This window comes from Schistocerca serialis, chromosome 8 (genome assembly GCF_023864345.2).
Source record: "Schistocerca serialis cubense isolate TAMUIC-IGC-003099 chromosome 8, iqSchSeri2.2, whole genome shotgun sequence".
NCBI classification, from domain to species: Eukaryota; Metazoa; Arthropoda; class Insecta; order Orthoptera; family Acrididae; genus Schistocerca; species Schistocerca serialis.
The window spans coordinates 303,039,825-303,061,375 of NC_064645.1; positions in this window are offsets into that span (position 1 = coordinate 303,039,825).

A 21,551-nucleotide genomic window follows, 5' to 3' on the forward strand; every position below is an offset into this window, starting at 1 on the left:
TCGGGCATGGATGTGTGTGATGTCCTTAGGTTGGTTAGGTTAAAGTAGTTCTGAGTCTGGGGGACTGAGGACCTCAGATGTTAAGTCCCATAGTGCTTAGAGCCATTTGAATCATTTTTTCAATCGGCCATTGACTGTAAACGGTTGTTTGGCTACTTGCAGACCATCTGCAGTCACTCATGACTTTCATGTTCCCAAACAGCGATGGACTTATTATGGATGGCAAGGCGGCATATCACCAGACCACGATTGGTTTGAACAGTTCGAGCGAATGATTTGGCCAATTGAAATACCCGACATGAATCATATCGAATATGTATGGGACCACCGGCAACACTTTTGCAGTCATGGACGGCTATAGAATCAGCATAACTCAACATAAAAAAAGCTTGTATCGATTTTTTGAGTCTATTCCACGTCGAGTAAGTCCGACAGGATACTAATACGAGGGCCGTTCAGAAAGTAACCTCCGGTTGATTTAAAAAAATACACCAAGTTAAATAAAAATATTTTAATATATACATCTTACAACTACATCTTTGCACTATTTTTCTACATAGTCTCCATAGCGATTGAGGCACTTATCGTATCTCTTCACAAGCTTTGAAATTCCTTCTGCATAAAAATCACCCGCTTGTGCCTGGAGCCAGCCTGTGACCGCATCTTTGAGCTCTTCGTCGTCATCAAACCGCTGTGACCCGAGCCATTTCTGCAAATGCATGAAGAGGTGATAATCACTTGGCGCCAGGTCTGGGCTGTAAGGTGGATGGTTGATAACGTCCCACTTGAAGGACTCAAGAGGGGCCGTTGTTCTGCGAGCAGAGTGAGGACGGGCGTTATCGTGCAAAAAATGATACCGGAAGTCAGCATATCACGGCGTTTGTTCTGTATAGCCCGTCGTAACTTTTTTATTGTTTCACAGTACACGTCTTGATAATGGTCGTACCACGTTCCATGAATTCAACCAAAAACACCCCTTTGGCATCCCAAAACACCGTTGCCATCAGTTTTCTGGCAGAAAAATCTTGCGAGGCTTTTGTGGTTTTGTAGCCAATTTGAATGTGCCTACATCTTTGATTGTTCTTTTGTCTCGGGGTTCACGTACTTAATCCAGGTTTCGTCACCGGTCACGATTCTGTTTAACAATGGTTCTCCTTCGTCCTCATAACGTGACAGAAAGTCTAATGCAGAGGCCATTCTTTGAGTTTTGTGATGGTCGGTAAGAATTTTGGGCACCCATCGTGCACAGAACTTACGGTAACCCAATCTTGCTGTCACTATCTCGTACAAGAGAGTCTTAGAAATCTGTGGAAAACCAGTAGACAACTCCAACATTGAGAAACGTCGATTTTCACGAACTTTTGCATCAACTGTCTGAACGAGTTCGTCAGTCACCAATGATGGTCTACCACTCCTCTCTTCATCATGAACGTTTTCTCGTCCACTTTTAAATAAACGTACCCATTCAGGGACAACTCCTTCACTCATAACTCTTGGTCCGTACACGGCACAAAGCTCACGATGAATAGCTGCTGCAGAATATCCTTTGGCTGTAAAAAACCTTATGACAGCACGCACTTCACTTTTGGCGGGGTAATCTATTGCAGCACACATTTCAAACTGCCACAAAAACTAAACTAGCGCAGGTACGACGTTCACTCGACCACGGCTTGATGCCGACTGACCTGTTGAGTGCGTGAACGCTCAGATGGCGTCGCTACTACCCCACAACCCGCACTGTGACCAATTGGAGGTTACTTTCTGAACCGCCCTCGTAGGTATCCCATGAATTTTCTCAGCTCAGAGTATGTCCGTCCAACATCAGTGATTACCCTTTTTAGATATGTCCACTCCTCTTCACCCGAGCTGTTACTCCGTTGTTCCTTATCTCCGTATCCACATCCTTAGCGAATTTCGAACGAATCTCGTCATTTCTCAGTACTTCAGTATCACATTTCCTTCTGCAATAGTTCTTTCGGAAGCTTCTCTTAAACTTCAGTGTACTCTTCATCATTACTAAATTGTGATACGAGTCTATATCTGCACATTTGTACCTCTTACAGTTCAATATCTGATTTCATAATATCTGTCTGACCATAACATAATTCAGCTGAAACCTTTTAGTATCACCCACTCGTTTCCAAAAATACCTCCTCCTCTTGTGATTCTTGAACAGTGTACTCGTTATTACCATTTGAAATTTATTGCAGAAGTTAATTAGTCTTTCTCCTCTCTCGTGCCTACTGCCAGTTCCGCACTCTCCAATAATCCTTTCTTCTACTCCTTCCCCTACGTTCCAATCCATCATGACTTTTAGATTTTCATCTCCCTTTTCATATCGAATTACCAGTTAAGTATCCCCATACACTTTCTTTGTCTCCTCATCTGATGCTAGCGAAGTTGGTATGTGTACCTGAACTATCGTTATCAGCGTTGGTTTGCTGTCGATTCTGATGATTACCGCCCTATCACTGAACTGTTTACGGTAACCCACTCTCTGCCCTATGTTCCCACTTATCAGGAATCCTACCACTGTTATACCATTTTCTGCTGCTGTTAATATTATCCTATACTCGACTAATCAGAAATTCTTATTTTCTTTCGATTCCAATTCACTGGATACCACTACATCTGGATTGAGCCTTTAAATTTTCATTCTCAGATTTTCTAGGTTTCCCATACTGTGATCAAACTTCTGAGATTTCAAGCTCCGAATCGTAGAATGTTGTCCAGCTGGTTATTATTCCATCTTTTCGTCATGGTCACCTCCCTCTCTTCAGTCTGTTCCCAGAGATCTGAATGGGGAACTAACCCAGAGTCTCTTGCCAATGGAGATATCATCATGTCGTCGTAATTGCCGTCTGAGTCTCGTCTGCTGTGCAGCGAGCTACGTTAATTTAAGTATTAACTGTATTTTTCTTACTTGTCACTTCTTCTTCCGTGTGTTTTTGCTTGTAGGGAGCTTTAATTGTCGAGTGCTAGTAATAGCGTTCCATAGATTTCGTGTTTGTTTTGAATACAGTCAGAGAGAGTCTCTTTAGTCAGCCATAGTGCCAGTAGTTCTACGGTTTGTTTTGAATACAGTCCAGAGACAGGTAGTGCTATTTTCATGGTTTTCTACAAGAAGTGTCTAGTAACCACAGTTTAGTCAACTATCAGCCGCCTTTAGTGAATTAGCAGTCTAGTTAAAAGTTAATTAACTCTCTACAGTAAATTGATTTCTTACGATGGATAGGATGTGTCACTGCTGTGTACGGACGCAGGAGCAGCTGGCCACTGTTCGCGAACAGCTGAAAGTGTTGATGGCCGCGGTCAGCCGTCTTCAGGCTGCTGTCTCCGAGTGTAGCGGCAGTGGGGAGTCTGGTGCGTTGCATGGTACACCCCAGGTTTCATGCTTCACCCACTGTCCCTACTGTCGAGACATCTTCGCGGGTACCGGGCGTGGTTGGGCCACCCTCTCCCCAAGGGGAGTGGCGGGTTCAGCGGCGTTCGCGGCGCACGAGGCGGAGGGTCAATGGGGAGGCTCGCCGTGTGGCATCGCCCGCTCTGCCTGTGAGTGGACATGTGGTCGCTCCTTCAGCAAGGTCCGAGCAGGCACACGGGGGGTTTGTTAGTGATTGGGAGCTCCAACGTTAGGCGGGTGATGGAGCCCCTTAGCGAAATAGCGGAAAGCTCTGGGAAGAAGGCCAGTGTTCACTCTGTCTGCTTGCCTGGGGGCCTCATCTGAGTTGCGGAGGAGGCCCTGCCGGGGGCGATAGAGAGCACTGGGTGTACCCGACTGCAAATTGTTGCTCATGTCGGCACCAATGACTCCTGCCGTCTGATTTCAGAGGTCATCCTCAGTTCATACAGGCGGTTGGCGGAGTTGGTGAATGCGGAAAGCCTCACTCGCGCGATGGAATCTGAGCTAACTATTTGTAGTATCGTCCCCAGAACCGATCGCGGTCCTCTGGTTTGGAGCCGAGTGGAAGGCTTAAACCAGAGGCTCAGACGATTCTGCGGAGATCTGGGGCGCAAATTTCTCGACCTCCGCTATCGGGTGGAGAAATGTAGAGTCCCCCTGAATAGGTCAGGCGTGCACTACACGCAGGAAGCGGCTACAAGGGTAGCAGAGTACGTGTGGAGTGCACATGTGGGTTTTTTAGGTTAGAGAATTCCCTCCCTAGGCCCAACAAGACGCCTTCTGTGACGCGGCAAGGTAGGAGTAGGCAAAATGCAACAGGGAATAACAATATTAATGTGCTAATAGTAAACTGCAGGAGTGTCTATAGAAAGGTTCCAGAACTGCTCTCATTAATAAACGGTCACAATGCCCACATAGTACTAGAGAGAGAAAGTTGGCTGAAACGAGATGTAAACAGTAATGAAATTCTAAACTCAGATTGGAATGTATACCGCAGAGACAGGCTGGAGAGTGAAGGGGGAGCCGTCTCTATAGCGATAAGAAGTGCAACAGTATAGAAGGAAATTGACAGGGATCCGAAATGTGAAATAATTTGGTTGAAGGTGACGGTTAAAGCAGGCTCAAACATGGCAGTTGGATGTCTCTATAGGCCCCCTGGCTCAGCAGCTGTTGTGGTTGAGCACCTGAAGGATAATTTGGAAAATATTTCGAGTAGATTTCCCCACCATGTTATAGTTCTGGGTGGAGATTTTAGTTTGCCGGACTGGGAGACTCAAACGTTCATAACGGGTGGCAGGAACAAAGAATCAAGTGATATTTTTTTGAGTGCTTTATCTGAAAACTACCTTGAGCAGTTAAGCAGAGAACCGACTCGTGGCATTAACAAATTAGACCTTTTGGTGACAAACAGACCCAAACTATTTGAAACAGTTAACGCAGAACAGGGAATCAGCGATCATAAAGCGGTTACTGCATCGATGATTTCAGCCGTAAATAGAAATATTAAAAAAGGTAGGAAGATTTTTCTGTTTAGCAAAAGTGACAAAAAGCAGATTTCAGAGTACCTGACGGCTCAACACAAAAGTTTTGTCTCAAATACAGATAGTGTTGAGGATCAGCGGACAAAGTTGAAAACCATCGTACAATATGCGTTAGATGAGTATGTGCCAAGCAAGATCGTAAGAGATGGAAAAGAGCCACCGTGGTACAACAACCGAGTTAGAAAACTGCTGCGGAAGTAAAGGGAACTTCACAGCAAACAAAAACATAACCAAAGCCTTGCGGACAAACAAAAATTACGCGAAGCGAAATGTAGTGTGAGGAAGGCAATGCGGGAGGCGTTCAATGAAATCGAAAGTAAAGTTCTATGAACTGACGTGGCAGAAAATCCTAAGAAATTTTGGTCTTATGTCAAAGCGGTAGGTGGATCAAAACAAAATATCCAGACACGCTGTGACCAAAATAGTACTGAAACAGAGGATGACAGACTAAAGGCCGAAATACTAAATGTCTATTTCCAAAGCTGTTTCACAGAGGAAGACTGCACTGTAGTTCCTTCTCTAGATTGTCGCACAGATGACAAAATGGTAGATATCGAAATAGACGACAGAGGGATAGAAAAACAATTAAAATCGCTCAAAAGAGGAATGGCCGCTGGACCCGATGGGATACCAGTTCGATTTTACACAGAGTACGCGAAGGAACTTGCCCTCCTTCTTGCAGCGGTGTACCGTTTGGTCTCTAGAAGAGCGTAGCGTTCCAAAGGATTGGAAAAGGGCACAGGTCATCCCCGTTTTCAAGAAGGACGTAGAACAGATGTGCAGAACTATAGACCTATATCTCTAACGTCGATCAGTTGCAGAATTTTGGAACACGTATTATGTTCGAATATAATGACTTTTCTGGAGACTAGAAATCTACTCTGTAGGAATCAGTATGGGTTTCGAAAAAGACGGTCGTGTGAAATCCAGATCGCGCTATTCATCCACGAGACTCAGAGGGCCATAGACACGGGTTCACAGGTAGATGCCGTGTTTCTTAACTTCCGCAAGGTGTTCGATACAGTTCCCCACAGTCGTTTAATGAACAAAGTAAGAGCATATGGACTATCAGACCAATTATGTGATTGGATTGAAGAGTTCCTAGATAACATATCGCAGCATGTCATTCTCAATTGAGAGAAGTCTTCCGAAGTAAGAGTGATTTCAGGTGTGCCGCAGGGGAGTGTCGTAGGACCGTTGCTATTGACAATACACGTAAATGACCTTGGATGACATCGGAAGTTCACTGAGGCTTTTTGCGGATGATGCTGTGGTATATCAAGAGGTTGTAACAATGGAAAATTGTACTGAAATGCAGGAGGATCTGCAGCGAATTGACGCATGGTGCAGGGAATGGCAATTGAATCTCAATGTAGACAAGTGTAATGTGCTGCGAATACATAGAAAGAAAGATCCCATATCATTTAGCTACAATATAGCAGGTCATCAACTGGAAGCAGTTAATTCCATAAATTACCTGGGAGTAGACATTAGGAGTGATTTAAAATGGAATGATCATATAAAGTTGATCGTCGGTAAAGCAGATGCTAGACTGAGATTCATTTGAAGAATCCTAAGGAAATGCAATCCGAAAACAAAGGAAGTAGGTTACAGTACGCTTGTTCGCCCACTGCTTGAATACTGATCAGCAGTGTGGGATCCGTAACAGATAGTGTTGATAGAAGAGATAGAGAAGATCCAACGGAGAGCAGCGCGCTTCGTTACAGAATGATTCAGTAATCGGAAAGCGTTACGGAGATGATAGACAAACTTCAGTGGAAGAGTCTGCAGGAGAGACACTCAGTAGCTCGGTACGGGCTTTTGTTGAAGTTTCGAGAACATACTTTCACCGAGGAGTCAAGCAGTATATTGCTCCCTCCTACGTATATCTCGCGAAGAGACCATGATGACAAAATCAGAGAGATTAGAGCCCACACAGAGGCATACCGACAATCCTTCTTTCCACGAACAATACGAGACTGTAATAGAAGGGAGAACCGACAGAGGTACTCAAGGAACCCTCCGCCACACACCGTCAGGTGGCTTGCGGAGTATGGATGTAGATGACGCATTTTTTTCAAACACAGGCCAAGAGTCCTGTTGTTGCACATTATGTATCTGTAATGCAGTGGTTTTGATTGCCTTCTGAATCCTCCTCCGTTGATCATCGTTTAAATACCCAGTCAATTTTATGAATACATCAATACAGCATCGATAACCTTTTACTACTTCACCGCAACAACCCACAAGTAACTACCAGCATTTTATCTACGACCAGATATCTATGCAACATTTACAATTTTACCAGTTTTCAAATAAGCTAACCATTGGATGTAATTACCCCATCGTGGTACACTGCATTGGTACATTTTTAGGTAGTAGGCTATGGTAGATTCCCTACCATAGACTGTTTTTCTGGATACCACCATCATGCCCTAGTCTGGTGATAGCTTCAGTCACGAAATCAGCTAAAACCGTTGTGTGTTCACCCATCAGCATACACTAATTAGGATGTTGTGCTGTTTTCTATTTGCCTTATTTGTCAGTGTTGTGATTACTTCATCATTTCAAAAACCATCCATCATCTTTTGGCATAACGTTTGAACGACTGGACAAACTTGTAGGGTAACAGAAGAAATTTAGTCCCAATTTACTACCCGTGGAAACTTTGTTGAAAATTATTCTGGCATGGGACGCCACAATGAAAGTTAACCTGTTTGGGGGCTATATATAAAAATGATTGAGAATGTATGCAAAATCTAGTTTACTGACAACATTTATTTTCCAAAAACAAAGACAGACGTGATTTATGCTAAACGCGTTATGATAGAATATCGCCGGCCAGAGTGGCCGAGCGCTTCTAGGCGCTACAGTCTGGAATCGCGCGACTGCTACGGTCGCAGGTTCGAATCCTGCCTCGGGCATGGATGTGTGTGATGTCCTTAGGTTAGTTACGTTTAAGTAGTTCTAAGTTCTAGGGGACTGATGACCACAGCCGTTAAGTCCCATAGTGCTCCGAGCCATTTGAACCATTTGATAGAATATCGTAAGCCGGCCGAAGTGGCCGTGCGGTTAAAGGCGCTGCAGTCTGGAACCGCAAGACCGCTACGGTCGCAGGTTCAAATCCTGCCTCGGGCATGGTTGTTTGTGATGTCCTTAGGTTGGTTAGGTTTAACTAGTTTTAAATTCTAGGGGACTAATGACCTCAACAGTTGAGTCCCATAGTGCTCAGAGCCATTTGAACCATTTTTGAGAATATCGTAAACATCTAACAGGTGGTTTAAGACCACAATGGACTAGGATCCTGGCTGGCAGAAGTGAGTCAAGTACACTGGCCCTAAAACTGTGAATAACGCAGTCTGAATCAATCTGACGCCGAGCAGACTTTGACTGTTCAAATCTACAGAAGTTTATATTGGTGCAGCTGAGAGTAAGTGGAAATTGGGATTTGTACACCATGAAAAGACCGGAACAGCAGTATTTTACCCTACTTACTTCTTGCAGCAATGTAACTTGCAGCTGGCGAGATGTATGTGGCGCGGGCGAGGCGTAAGCCGGCACTTGTGTATCGATCGCAGCCACAAAAGAAATGTAAAATCTCACGACCTAGCGAACAGGCAGATGGATCGCAATTTACTCTCTACCAGAGCCCTGAAATCGCAGTAGATTTCGGTGTGTGACACATCTGTTCCCTGGTCGTATCAAGGACCAATTTGGCTCACTCATACGACAGAACGCAGAAGGATGCCAAACGTCAAGACTGGTAAACCAAAAACAAATAAGTGTGCCCTCAGCAAATGAGTATTTCGAGACATTTGAAGTCGCACAGTAAGAACTTCACCACAGGCTCCCCAGTCTAATTACTTGCAAGTGAAGTCAGTCTTAGGAAAGTCCCAAGTTCCAACCATTTATGCCAGAGCTTCGAGCAGAAGTTGCTTTCAGACCAAAGTCCAGAGCGTGAATGCCTCGAACCTCTCCCAGATAAAACAATTCCGTTTTTCTGCAAAGTGCACGAACGACACTGCCTACACCCCGTCTCGAGCCAATCACAGGGTTTTAGAGGCGCTAAATCTCCCCTCATACACGACAGCACAAGAATTAAGAAACCTGCGCCTCTGGAAAAAAAGAAACAGCGAATTACTGGTTTTTTGAGTTTTCGCGGTGGGAGGAGATGTTTTGTCTGAATTTGCATTGCTTCCCGTGGCAACAAGGGAACAGATACAATCATAAAGATATTTATCTAAATCGCCTATGCCTTGGAGAATGTTAGTCCTAGCCATGAGGTGTAATAAAGATTCTATCCCTGAACGTTTCTCAGATGCCAAAGTTTCTAATACGACCAAGGTGGCCGATGGAAGTGGGAATTTGGTCACAGGCCTGTTTGCAGTATCGGCGAACACGAAAATTTGTGAGTTTTTTATTAGGCATAACGATGCACGAAATGCCCGGTTTATGACTATACTGTGTAGAAACGTCCCTTCAGTCCATAGCCCCCAGCCCAACTTTTGGCTGGCGCCAGTGTAGGTATAGTCGCATTGTCCTGCTGGAGACCTGTCTCGACTAGGGGCTGCTCTGTCTGCCCTGGGCAGCTGTGGCCTGTCCGGCAAGATTTACTGAGGGATGAACTCGCCGCCACTTGCTTTCAAATCCCAACATGCCGTTTCTATGAACTAAGAAACCATAAAAATACCTCATTCTTTTAGCGCCCTACCAGGCTCCATGAATGCCTACTCAGGCCGTTAACTTTCTAGATTCTCACTCAACTTGCATAACATTGTAACAAAATATTTGTAAAAAATAGCTGAAAGAGTAACTTGTCCTCTTTCATTGTCACAAATATTAACCAGCCCTGAATGTATGAGAACCAGTGCAAATGTTGTTGTTGTGGTCTTCAGTCCTGAGACTGGTTTGATGCAGCTCTCCATGCTACCCTATCCTATGCAAGTTCCTTCATCTCCCAGTACCTACTGCAGCCTACATCCTTCTGAATCTGCTTAGTGTATTCATCTCTTGGTCTCCCTCTATGATTTTTACCCTCCACGCTGCCCTCCAATGCTAAATTTGTGATCCCTTGATGCCTCAGAACATGTCCTACCAACCGGTCCCTTCTTCTCATCAAGTTGTGCCACAAACTCCTCTTCTCCACAATTTTATTCAATACCTCCTCAGTAGTTATGTGATCTACCCATCTAATCTTCAGCATTCTTCTGTAGCACCACATTTCGAAAGCTTCTATTCTCTTCCTGTCCAAACTATTTACTGTCCATGTTTCACTTCCATACATGGCTACACTCCATACAAATACTTTCAGAAACGACTTCCTGACACTTAAATCTAGTGCAAATGGTCTAAGCCATATAGGAATCGATTTTGACGCATTATTACACTGTTGCCACAGTGAAATTGTCACCATCCGCAATCTTGTTAAATGTGTTGATATCCCTACGTGTCACTGGTATAAAGTGCGAATTTCAGTGTTACCATATTCGCCTCTTCCCAGTCGTCTCGTCGTTAGCCCAAAAATATGTTGTGTGACAAAATAATAGTCTTCTAATTGTTAGTAAAGACTGTCAGACACATTCTGTTATGCCGCTTGTGGAATCCAAGTCTCGCATTCATACGAATTATTACATCTGTCTTACTTTCTCACTACATACCGGCGTCACTGATTGCTACATTGCATTGTTTTTAGAAGAAATTAAGGCAATGTCTTGCTGTTGCACTGTCTTTGTGATGCACAACACTTGGTTCTTATCTGCTTGAAACATCCTTCTGTGTTTGATACGATGGCCAACTGTAATAGCATTTCTCAGCTACACTATGTGATCAAAAGTATCCGGAAACCTGGTAGAAAACGGCTTAAATGTTCGTGGCGCCCTCCATCGATAATGCTGGATGTCAATATGGTGTTGGCCCACCATTAGCCTCGATTACAAACCACCACTCTCACAGGCTTTCTTGGGGGATGGCAGACCATTCTTCACGGAGTGCTGCACTGAGGAGAGGTATCGATGTCGGTAGGTGAGGCCTGGCACGAAATCGGCGTTCCAAAACATCCCAAAGGTGTTCTATAGGATTCAGTTCAGGACTCTGTTCAGGCTAGTCCATTACAGGGATGTTATTGTCGTGTAACCACTCCACGATAGGCCGTGCATTATGAACAGGCGCTCGATCGTGTTGAATGATGCAATCGCCATCCAAATTGCTCTTCAACAGTGGGAAGCAAGAACGTCCTTAAAACATCAATATAGGCCTGTGCTGTGAAAGTGGCGCGCAAAACAACAAAGGATGCAAGCCCCCGGTCCGCAGCTCGTGGTCGTGCGGTAGCGTTCTCGCTTCCCGCGCCCGGGTTCCCGGGTTCGATTCCCGGCGGGGTCAGGGATTTTCTCTGCCTCGTGATGACTGGGTGTTGTGTGATGTCCTTAGGTTAGTTAGGTTTAAGTAGTTCTAAGTTCTAGGGGACTGATGACCATAGAGGTTAAGTCCCATAGTGCTCAGAGCCATTGGAACCATTTTTTTTTTTTTTGCAAGTCACCTCCATGAAAAACACGACCATACCATAACACAACCGCCTCTGAATTTTACTGTTGGCACTACACACACTGGCAGATGACGTTCACTGGGCACTCGCCATACCCACACCCTGCCATCGGATCGCCTCATTGTGTACCGTGATTCGTCACTACACTCCACAGTTCCATCTTCCAGTGTTTACGCTCTTTACACCAAGGGACGTGTCGTTTGGCATTTACCGGCGTAATGTTTGGTTGATGAGTAGCCGCTCGACCATGAAATCCAAGTTTTCTCATCTCCCGCCTAACTATGTTAGAACTGGAAGTGGACCTGATGCAGTTTGGAATTCATGTGTGATGTTCTGGATAGATGTATGCCTATTACATACCCTCTTCAACTGTCAGCTGTTTCTGTCAGTCAACAGACGAGGTCTGCCTGTATGCTTTTGTGCTGTACGTGTCCCTTCACGTTTCCATCTCACTATCACATCGGAAACAGTGGACCTAGGGATGTTTAGGAGTGTGGAAATCTCGCGTACAGACTTATGACAGAAGTGACACCCATTCGCCTGACTACGTTAGAAATCCGTGAGTTCCGCGGAGCGCCCCATTCTGCTCTCTCAGGATGTCAAATGACTACTGAGGTCGCTGATATGGAGTACCTGGCAGTAGGTGGCAGCACAATGCACCTGATAAGAAAAACGTATGTTTTGCGGGTACCCGGATACTTTTGATCTCATAGTGTATATTCATGTATTAATTTCTCAGTCATAGCGTGTTATTCGATGTGACAATGTACTTTCATTCAACGGGTCTTACTGTGATGCAATGACATCCACCGTTATACTATCTGCTCCTTTAACTTATAGGCCTACATATAACACTAGTATTAAACATGATTTGTTATGTTTGCCTGAACACCTTTTGCGCTGCCACCATCGACAGCTTACCCACACGTCAGTATAATTTGAGGCTCGCCTTCTATAGTGTATTGATGAACTAATAGTTCGGGAACACCGTTGATCGTGCCACTGCGCGCTTCACCGAATAGAATACTCGACAATATCCTCACAAAATGTTTTTTTTTTCGGCATTACATCTTTTCCATCCAAGCTAGTATCCGTTGGACTAATTACGTGGGCTATATGTACTCGGGGATATTATAACAGATTCAGATCGCCAAAGCCAGTCTTACTTGAACAGCAGGCGTTGGGAGGTTATCAAAGTTAAAACCGTTGACACGAGGTATTATTCAGGCATAGCCATCTCTTATGGTTAAGTGTTGCGATAAAATGTGTGTTGTAACGTACCTACTACAAAAAAGCCTATGTTCGTCTGTGAAAATGGACTACATAAGCAACCTGAGCTATCCATGATCGAAATCTAACCTGCATTACACTGTGCGTGTGTTATATTAATATGAGTGTCAGTATCACTGCCATTTAAGCCCTCAACAGGTCGTTACATGAAAAACTTAAGACTAACACTTGGATAAGCTGTCTGATTTCGTATTTTAATCTGAAAAACTACAGGAATGAATGAACCTGTAACAATGAATAACTAAGCTATTTGACTGCGTATTTGAATAAGAATTTACAAATGGTACAGAGTGTTGCGTATGCAACGGAATTTACTGGATTAGAGTACATGGCATGTTCTGGTGTGTCTGTGTCTCTGTTTTGGCCCTAAGTTTTGCAATCACCTCTTTAGAGGTTTACTAAAGCTTATTGTAACTAACATTGAATTTCATAAAAAGGAGTTTGCTTGGATCCTGTTAACTACTAAATGATTTGTAAGAAGGGATTTCATAAACTAAGTCTATTTAAGAACTTCACAAATCATCATGCCCAATACTAGTTTGTCAAGTATTAATAATGGCGAAATGCCTGGCAATGACCTTCTAATTATCAATTATGACTGAGTGGCAGATCAACAAATTATTTCACTTTCAAAGTTATATTAACATTTAATAACCACAGCATATTTATGAATTAGACGTGGAGAATAATTGTTATTATTTGGAGGGTTAAGGAGGCTTCTTTAACTGACGAGCAAAAATGGGCTTATTGCAAACTCTGACTAACAATCACGAGCCTAACCCTGCCATTGCACTTTACGCTCTTCTTGCGAAATTCCATCATCAAGCGTAGTTAAGCCATCTAAATCTCTCCTGCGGATGTAAATGAAACGCGGCCGTGGTGTAGTAAGATCTGCCATCACCGACGTGAGGACAGCGTGACACGTTCTCTGTCTGCGAGCTTCTGACCAACAGTACTGAAAATTTACTCTCACGGACAGACCTCGTCTCACAACAATGCTTAGAATCTCGTTCCCATGTTTCGCATTCAGATTGTTGCTATCGACATCTGAGTCCTTATTTATTTCCATAGAGAATCGCAGATCTCACACAATGCAAAGAATAGCCTTAAGTTGGCTATATTGTTTTCGATACTCAGTGTAATATTTAATCAATGTAATGGAGAGTTCTGACACCCTCCTTACAGTGTTGCTTTAATATAATTGTCCGTCTGTATTCTGTAATGGGAAAATGCACTAAAATCTTTCTCACCATACAGAGCATTATATCCCACTTGTTCAAAGACCAAGCAAATAACTTAGGATTTACCAATGGTATCTCCGTCGGAAAGAAAAGAAAAAAACAAAGTGTTAAATATTGCCTTAGTACACTACTGGCCATTAAAACTGCTACACCAAGAAGAAATGCAGACGATAAACGAGTATTCATTGGACAAATATATTATGCTAGAACTGACATGTGATAACATTTTCACGCAATTTGGGTGCATAGGTCCTGAGAAATCAGTACCCAGAACAACCACCCCTGGCCGTAATAGCGGCCTTGATACGCCTGGGCATTGAGTCAAACAGAGCTTGGATGGCGTGTACAGGTACAGCTGCCCATGCAGCTTCAACACGTACAGGACCTGCAACATGCGGTCGTGCATTATCCTGCTGAAATGTAGGGTTTCGCAGGGATCGAATGAAGGGTAGAGCCACGGGTCGTAACACATCTGAAATGTAACGTCCACTGTTCAAAGTGCCGTCAATGCGAACAAGAGGTGACCGAGACGTGTAGCGAATGGCACCCCATGCCATCATGCTGGGTGATACGCCAGTATGGCGATGACCAATACACGCTTCCAATGCGCGTTCACTGCGATGTCGCCAAACACGGATGCGACCATCATGATGCTGTAAACAGAACCTGGATTCATCCGAAAAAATGATGTTTTGCCCTTCGTGCACCCAGGTTCGTCGTTGAGTACACCATCACAGTCGCTCCTGTCTGTGATGCAGCGTCAAGGGTAACCGCAGCCATGGTCTCCGAGCTGATAGTCCATGCTGCTGCAAACGTCGTCGAACTGTTCGTGCAGATGGTTGTTGTCTTGCGAACATCCCCATCTGTTGACTCAGGGATCGAGACGTGGCTGCACGCTCCGTTACAGCCATGCGCATAAGATGCCTGTCATCTCGACTGCTAGTGATACGAGGCCGTTGGAATCTATCACGGTGTTCCTTATTACCCTCCTGAACCCACCGATTCCGTATTCTGCTAACAGTCATTGGATCTCGAGCAAAGCGAGCAGCAATATCGCATACGATAAACCGCAATGGCGATAGGCTACAATCCGACCTTTATCAAACTCGGAAACGTGATGGTACGCATTTCTCCTCCTTACACGAGGCACCACAACAACGTTTCACCAGGCAACGCCGGTCAACTGCTGTTTGTGTATGAGATATCGGTTGGAAAGTTTCCTTATGTAAGCACATTGTAGGTGTCGCCACCGGCGCCAACCTTGTGTGAATGCTCTGAAACGATAATCATTTGCATGTCAAAGCATCTTCTTCCTGTCGGTTAACTGTCGCGTCTGTAGCACGTCATTTTCGTGATGTAGCAATTTTAATGTCCAATAGTGTATTAGATTTTCAGGTGCACCCAGAAGCAGATATAGACTCAGATCACAATTTAGTGACGATGTAGAAGCTGAAACTTACGACACTAGTCACGAAGAACCAATGTGCAAAGTGGTGGGATATGGAAGTATTAAGGAATGAAAAAATACGCTTGAAGTTCTCTGAGGCTCTAAATGCCGCGAAAATGAGTAACTCAGTAGGCAGTAAAGATGAAGAGGAATGTACACCTCTAAAAAGGAAGCAACGGAAATTGGAAAGGAAAGCATAGATACTAGAAAGGTAACTGCAATGGGACTCTGGATAACAGAAGAAATACTTTAGTTGAGTGGCTAAAGAAGGAAGTAGAAGAAAGTGCGGGGAAATTCACGAACTCAGATATATAAGTCACTTAGGAACGAAATAAAAGGCTCTGTAAACTGAAGCAGCAAATCAGTACCGAGATGTGAAAGCGGTCATTGTTCACCGAAACCGGAAGTCTGAGGATCTGCAAGATTGTAAACATAGACATGAAATAAAGATATTTATTCTACACTTTCTGGATCACTAACCATCCGCGACCATGGCACATTTTACGAAACTGGTCCCTTGGCTGGCTTACGACAGAGTCAAAAACCTGAGCAAACTGAATCATCAAATCAATACTGATATCTGAAGACGGTCATTGCTGACCGAAACCGATATTCTGGGTACCTACAAGATTGTGATCATGGTCGTGAAATAAAGAAATTTGTTCTAAACAAATAGGAAGTGCAGGGTAGCTAAGGCGAATGGCTGAATGAAAAATGTGAAGAAATCAAAAAAAGATATTAATGTCAAAAAGACTGACTCAGCAAACAGAGAAATCAAAGCAGCCTTCAGTGAAATTAAGCCGGCCGGAGTGGCCGAGCGGGTCTTGGCGCTACAGTCTGGAACCGCGCGACTGCTTCGGTCGCAGGTTCGAATCCTGCCTCGAGTATGGATGTGTGTGATGTCCTTAGGTTAGTTAAGTTTAAGTAGTTCTAAGTTCTAGGGGACTGATGACCACAGCAGTTAAGTCCCATAGTGCTCAGAGCCAGTTGAACCATTTTTTAAAATTAAAAGCAATGGTGATAACATTAAGAGTTCAATGGGAATTCCACTGTTACATGCAGAGGAGAGAAAGGATAGGTGGAAAGAGTACACCGAAGGTCATTGAAGGACTTTTCTGATGAAGTGATGTACGAAGAAGCAGGAGCCGACAGAGTAGAGATGTTGGATCAAATATTAGCAAAAGAATTTAAAAGAGCTTTGGATGACATTACATCAAATAAGACATTAGGGGTAGGTAACATTCCATCGGAATTTCTAAAATAATTGGGGAAAGTGGTAGCAAAACGACTATTCACGGTGATGTGTGGAATGTGTGAGACTGGAAATATACCATCTAACGTTCAGAAAAACATCATACAAATAATTCCGAAGATAGGAATAGCCGAGAAGTCGAGAATTATCGCACAATCAGCTTAACGCCACACGCATCAAAGTTGCTGACAAGAAAAATATACAGGAAAATGGAAAAGAAAATTGATGATCTGTTAGTTGACGATCAGTTTGGCTTTAGGAAAGGTAAAGGCACCACAGAGGTAGTTCTGGCGTTGCTGTTGATAATGGAAGAAAGACTGAAGAAAAATCAAAACAAATTCATAGGATTTGTCGACCTGGAAAAAGAGTTGGACAATATCAAATGGCGTATGATTTTCGAAATTCTGAGAAATATACGAGGAAGCTATAGGGAAAGATGGGTAACATACAGTATGTGAAAGCGCGAAGAGAGAACAATAAAGCCGGCCGCTGTGGCCGAGCGGTTCTAGGCGCTTCAGTCCAGACCCGCGCTGCTGCTGCGGTTGCAGGTTCGAATCCTGCCTCAGGCATGGATGTGCGTGATGTTCTTAGGTTAGGTTAGGTTTAAGAAGTTCTAAGTCTAGGGCACTGATGACCTCAGATGTTAAGTCCTATAGTGCTTGGAGCCATTTTTTGAGAACAATTAAAGTTCAAAACCAAGAACTAAGTCCTCGAATTAAAAAGGGCGTAAGGCAAGAGTGTAGTTTTTCATCTCAATTATTCAATCCGTACAACTAAGAAGGAAATAAAAGAAAGGATGAAGAGTGGAATTAAAATTCAGAAGGATATCAAAGAGTTCTTCTTGTGCAACAGCCGCAACTGCATTAGTCCATTTTGGAAAATGAAGAAACCGCAGGACAATTTCTTAATCCACAGTCATTTGTTATGTACATGACAGGTATCGGAACAATTAAAGTTTCAACACTTGATGTAAAAAATAAAATCACTTAATCATCTGAGGTCGTCCTCATCGAAATGCTGTCATGAAACCAAAGGATCCTTGTCAAAAAGGTAAAAGGGACAAAAATTCAGTAACAAAATCAGCCGGCCGCCTTGCTGCGCGACCGGGAAGAAAAGAAAATCGAACCTGCGTGTTCCTTACGTGAGGCGATGTGGCTTGTGGCTTGGCGCTAGGAGCCACCGACATGCGTAAGCCGAAGCGTTCCAGACACAATGTGCATGATCCGTCGAAGTTGAACACCCTCTACGTGGGATCGGAAACTGTTAAGCCATACAGCTGAACGGTGCTCAGCTGACTTAGAAACTTTTAGCCTGTGCTGTTGTTCTCTAAGCGTTTACGTCGGCTCTCCACTAAGCAGCAGTTAGCTTTTGCCATACGTTGTGTGCGCAAAGCATGTAGCTGTTACTATATGCAACTGTAGTACATATGATTAGAATCGATTTATGTTATTATGTACAGGACACACAATAGCTGATAAAAGATATAGAATGCGTATAACTAAAGACCGTGACATGAAGAAATTTGACGGACTCATTAAACCAGCAGTTGATTACAAACGGATGATAATGAAGAAAAGGAGGTACAAGAAAAAAAAAATAATGGGATGATCCTAAATACAATAAACATAGCGAAAACACAACTTAGAAAGTCTTCGAAAGGTTCCGGAGACAATGGAACACATAACAGTAAGCAAAAGTATTACATTCAGTACTGTATCCTCGTATTTGTGTTTTGAAAAAGAAATGTTAAACAGTGTTCATTTTGTAATATTACTTAAATTAATTGTTGGAATTTTCGATAGTAGAAATATCTGCCGCAGAGATCGTAACACTCAACAGACGCTTGGCGCGTGGATTTTCTATCTCTGTAAGGTTTTTTCCCCAATCTCATTGTGAAATATTTTAAACTTAAAACGATATTTAGAGAAATCACCATTTAGTCGTCGAGAGTTGGAGAGATTGAAAGTATAGAAGATTGTCGCGTATTGACGCCATACTGAAAGATGCGTTGTACCTATAAATTATTCGTATTGCTCGATGAGCTGTACAGATCTAATCAACGTTTTTGTTATTTCATTGTCCCGATTCAACTAACATAAACGACAATGTATAAATTACAGGAGGGTCATACAGACTTTCCAAGTACTATCTTAATGTAATAAATTGTTCAAATGGCTCTGAGCACTATGGGACTTAACTTCGGAGGTCATCAGTCCCCTAGAACTTACAACTACTAAAACCTAACTAACCTAAGGACATCACACACATCCATTCCCGAGGCAGGATTCGAACCTGCGACTGTAGCGGTCGCGCGGTTCCGGACTGTAGCGCTTAGAACCGCTCGGCCACTCCGGCCGGCTCTTAATGTAACAGCTGTACGTCGGTTTGACGATAAAAACTAATCGAGACGTTAAACGTAAATTCTTTCACTTTTCATTTAATTATACTTACAGACCTCCATCTCCATAAGAGTTTTCAAAAATTATGTTTTTGTTAACTCACAAAGTAAGTTTATTTGTCATCATGTAGTACAGATGAATATCTTAATTATATTTTCTAACTATGAGTGAAATTGACAAGGACTGACACACGCGGTTCCAGCAAACACGTCACGGTATTAAACTCTCTTACGTGATTCTCTGTTGTGTGGTGATGATAAATTATTTGTAACTTAAGTTTTCTGTCTCACTTTTTCATGCCTTACGGAAAGGAGTAGACTGCTTGTATGCTTTATAATGTGCCCTCAGAGGCAATAACCTATTCCCAGAAGACAAACTTCACACAGTTGCAGTCACTGATGTGATGTCTTCACCGGGTTGGATAATTTACTGTCTTGAATTTGTGTTTCCTTTGCTATTAGAAATGACTCACAAAGTGTCCAATATTAAAGCAACAAACGGAAATTTTGCAAGGTTGCATTTATTTGGCCACGAAGCAGTACAAACAGTTGATAGTAAAGTAGAAACAATGTAAATAATACAGAATGTAAACAACTGCAACATGCATAACGGTAGACAAAAATGTTTTTTATACAAGATCAAAACACCTGGTGAGACATCCTCATGAGATAAATCAAGATCTTATGTAAACGATGTAAAAATTTTCGGATATTTGTTATGTTGGAGGAAAATCTCAATGAATAAAATAAATAAAAATAACATTTGCATTCAGTATTCGGCCCATATACAAACCATTTTTAATTCGGAGGTTAGTTTCTGTCTCACATTCACGAAACGGCTCATTTAATTTCACTTGGTTACAAGCTGTGCGAAAAACATCCTCTGTAAGTTTGTGGTTCCTTTGCCATGGAAGTAATTGAGTTCTGGATTCGGTGTTTTTCTGCATTTTTCAGGATTTTGTTAGCTAATCCGTGAGCTAGAAATCTGCAGTGATCAAATAGTTTTTTCCTAAGATAAGTTTGTTGTTCTTTTTTATTTGTTCCATGTGAGCTTACAGTTCCTAAACTTCGTTGCTCACTCAGTTTTAACCTTTTTGTTTCTTTCAGCACCTAGTGTATATGCACTTCTACAAATCTGACAACTTTGCGTTTTTAAATAATTAACCACGGTGTTTTAGTTTTTTGCTCTACGTATTATTTGCTAGGCCAAAAATCTGACTTTTCATCGTCATTTCAATTACTACTACATTCGAAAGCCGATTATCCATATCCAACCTGGAGACCTGGAGACAACCTGGAGACATTTTCATTTAGCGACGACAGCGTAGGAGAAAGATAGTCTTCTTTGTTGTTTGCATGTGCTTTCCATCGCCGGCTGAAGTCGTAGATTCCAAATCTAAATTGTGATTTTCATTGGTCCCACAAACTTTTTGACTTTTGGCTTTAAAGAAGTCACTAATTTTAGTAGAGGTATACGTAACTATTTCACTGTCAAATAACCTCATAGTCCCAAAGTGTAAATAAACAATTCGAACAAAACGAAAGAACGCAGTCAGATCAGAGCGAAACAGTCGATGCAACTACTGAACTGCAAGTGACTGATGTACGTTACCTGTTTGATTAATTATTGAATGTGTATTCCGCAAGCGCCAGATGGATGTTTTGTTGGTTTTTCTGTGGAGTTAACGATAGCTAACAAGAGAAACTTATTACAGTTTAGAATGTCCCCGATACCATGCGAATCGTGCTCTATGAAGACTGAATTCAAAACCTGATATACAGGTAGGCATTTATAAGTTGAGAACCATTTATGCGATATACATGTTTCTTTTTTTACTCACATATGTATTTATTGACTGTGATTACTTTAGGTAACGTAAGGATTAAGTAGTGGCAGTAATTGCTGTTCTAGTCGGAAGAAATGGACTGCCAGTGCACTCCCTTGCAATATGCTGCCTAAACCATCAGAGCAAACTCATTTGATTTATTACTGAATTGTAGACCTAAAAAATAACTACACAAATTCTGCGAGAAGTGTGCTAATCTTTTACATGTTAGTCACAATCACTTCTTTTCTGCTTTCTGTTTTGTAGGTGCTGAAACAGGCATCATCAAAAGAAAAAATCGTAATTGTTGGTCAAACGTAAAAGATAAATATAATTGTCTTGTGGACTTTTATTTAGATCTTTTTGAGATCCACAGTCTGGTACTAAGAAACTGATGTAGCTCTTATGGATTACTTAATGGATGTCAAACGAGAACGATGGCGGGAAACATTTTTATTTCATATACCTGATGAAATTTAAACGGATGAACAGGTTTTCATGGAATATACATAAGAACTATCCCGATTAAACTAACTTCCAAATAAAAAAGAATTGCATTACAGTCTGACCTTCTATAAGGAGCCATGTTTGCGCAGACAAACACACAGGCAG